This window comes from Schistocerca americana, chromosome 3 (genome assembly GCF_021461395.2).
Source record: "Schistocerca americana isolate TAMUIC-IGC-003095 chromosome 3, iqSchAmer2.1, whole genome shotgun sequence".
In the NCBI taxonomy this organism is placed as follows: Eukaryota; Metazoa; Arthropoda; class Insecta; order Orthoptera; family Acrididae; genus Schistocerca; species Schistocerca americana.
The window spans coordinates 330,645,033-330,647,924 of NC_060121.1; the positions used below are offsets into that span (position 1 = coordinate 330,645,033).

The 2,892-nt window shown below is 46.3% G+C and overlaps 1 pseudogene; it reads right to left on the bottom strand.

Moving 5' to 3' along the window:
* Positions 1 to 229: 229 nt before the first annotated feature.
* On the bottom strand, positions 230 to 347 carry LOC124607748 (annotated as a pseudogene).
* Between the last annotated feature and the right edge of the window lie 2,545 nt (positions 348 to 2,892).

Genomic DNA, 2,892 nt, shown 5'->3' on the forward strand with positions numbered 1-2,892 from the left:
ATTGCTATGAACAGTGGAAAATTCGTATGGAGCGGTGTAGAGACCGAGGAGGCGAGTACATTGAAGGAGATAACATGAAATTGTAAATAATTGTAAATAAATGTTTTTTCCAGCATCAGTCCGGTTTTTTTCTAGCCGCACCTCGTATGTCAGTTTCCGTGACCGGAGCCGCTACTTCTCAATGAAGTAGCTCCTCAGTCTGCCTCATAAGGGCTGAGTGCACCCCGCTTGCCAACAGCGCTCGGCAGACCGAATGGTCACCCATCCAAGTGCTAGCCCAGCCCGACAACGCTTAAGTTCAGTGATCGGACGGGAACCGGTGTTACCACTGCAGCAAGGCCGTTGGCAGGACCTGCACTATAGAAAACGTAATTTGGACGTGTGAGTCTTGTTTCACACTGTTTCCAATTTCTGGCAGTGTTTGCGTCCCAAGCGTGAAACATGGCGAGCAGTTCGGTGATGTTTTCGGCAGCCATATCGTGGTATTGCATGGGCCCCACGATTACTCTGCAAGGTCAGATTACTGCGAAGGATTATTGACCATTTTGGCTGACCAGTTCCATCACATGGTACAATGTTGGTTCCCCAATGCTGCTACTGTGTTCCAAAACGTCAGGGTACCTGATCAGAAAGCTCGCATCGTCCAGGAGAAGTTTTGTGAGGACGAGGAAGAATTTTCGCAGCTTCTCTGGCCACTAGTCGCCGGATTCCCTTGAAAACAATACAGTAAGCGTATTTATCAATTCCGAGAGGGCTGGAAGCTGCTTTGAATGTCATCGGGTTTCCTACAGCGTATTAGGTATGGTAGTGGGCCGTGTTTTTTTATGTTTTCATATTCCTCTGCAACCCCTATATGTTTCCCACAATCTGGAAGGTTTTTTGAGTGAAAAATTAAATACTGAATTGCTATCGAATCTGGCAGTGACGTAGAAAGCTATCTTGCAATTCGTTGGTCCACATTCCCTGCAACTTTCACAAAATCGAAAAGCTCATATCTGAGAGAGAATGCTTTTGTAAGTATGTAACATCGAATATTACAGAGCACACTTCTATTAAATTTGTGATAAAGCACGAGAATCATTTAGAAAGCGCAAAAGTGAATATAAAAATATCTGGATGTAGCAGAATGTGAACCAACAATATTCGACTTCTTAAATCTCTACCTCTGATCTCTAAACTACGGCTTTTTCTATGGTAACCTTGTGAAACGCACAAACATATCTTGCACGTTACAGTCTCCTGAAGCCTTTAAACGCGGATACATCATTAACTGACAAAAGGTATACTTTCATAACTCGCAAGCTATAATACGTAGCCGGCCGGTGTGGACGAGCGGTTCTAGGTGCTTCAGCTCGGAACCGCGCTGCTGCTACGGTCGCAGGTTCGAATCCTGCCTCGGGCATGGATGTGTGTGATGTCCTTAGGTTAGTTAGGTTTAAGTAGTTCTAAGTTCTAGGGGACTGATGACCTCAGATGTTAAGTCCCATGGTGCTGAGAGCCATTTGAATCTATAACACGAAAACAACAAATACGAAATTTCCGTAACCACCAATGTTACGTTTCCCGTCGTTTTATAAGAACAACTTGTTCCAATAACGACGCGTTTTCGAGAGATCTAAATGTGTTGGTGGTTTGGAGCAGCATGCGAGGTAAATTATAATGCAAAATATGGGCTTCAACTGGAAATGATTAAATCCCAAATGGCGCGGCCCACGATCTGCTTCGATGTAGAACGATATCTTGCATCTCTCGGCGAAACTAAAAATCTGACTTGACTGTTTAGTCTTTCGCGCTACGGAATGCTATAGAACTTAAAAGTCTACGTTGTGATGTTAGAAAACTGGACCAGCTCTTCTTCCACGAACGCCTTCTCGTCCCGTGTGAGGACGGCTTAAAATGGTTCAAATTGCTCTAAGCACTATTGGACTTAACATCTGAGGTCATCAGTCCCACAGACTTAGAGCGTATTATACCTAACTAACCTAAGGAAACCACACACATCCATGCCCGAGACAGGATTCGAACCTGCGACCGTAGCAGCAGCGCGGTTCCGGACTGGAGCGCCTAGAACTGCTCTGTTACAGCGGCGGGCGAGGACGGCTTAATACTGCGTAAATTCTGACAGCGGCCACGATTGCGGCTCTAGACAGGGTGTTACACAAAGGTACGGCCAAACTTTCAGGAAACATTCCTCACACACAAATAAAGAAAAGATGTTATGTCGACGTGTGTCCGGAAACGCTTAATTTCCATGTTAGAGCTCATTTTAGTTTCGTCAGTATGTGCTGTACTTCCTCGATTCACCGCCAGTTGGCCCAATTGAAGGAAGGAAATGTTGACTTCGGTGCTTGTGTTGACATGCGACTCATTGCTCTACAGTACTAGCATCAAGCACATCAGTACGTAGCATCAACAGGTTAGTGTTCATCACGAACGTGGTTTAGCAGTCAGTGCAATGCTTACAAATGCGGAGATGCCAGATGCCCATTTGATGTATGGATTAGCACGGGGCAATAGCCGTGGCGCGGTACGTTTGTATCGAGACAGATTTCCAGAACGAAGGTGTCCCGACAGGAAGACGTTCGAAGCAATTGATCGGCTCAAATGGCTCTGAGCACTATGGGACTTAACATCTTAGGTCATCAGTCGCCTAGAACTTAGAACTACTTAAACCTAACTAACCTAAGGACATCACACAACACCCAGCCATCACGAGGCAGAGAAAATCCCTGACCCCGCCGGGAATCGAACCCGGGAACCCGGGCATGGGAAGCGAGAACGCTACCGCACGACCACGAGATGCGGGCTCAACAATTGATCGGCGTCTTAGGGAGAACGGAACATTCCAGCCTATGACTCGCGACTGGGGAAGACCTAGAACGACGAGGACAC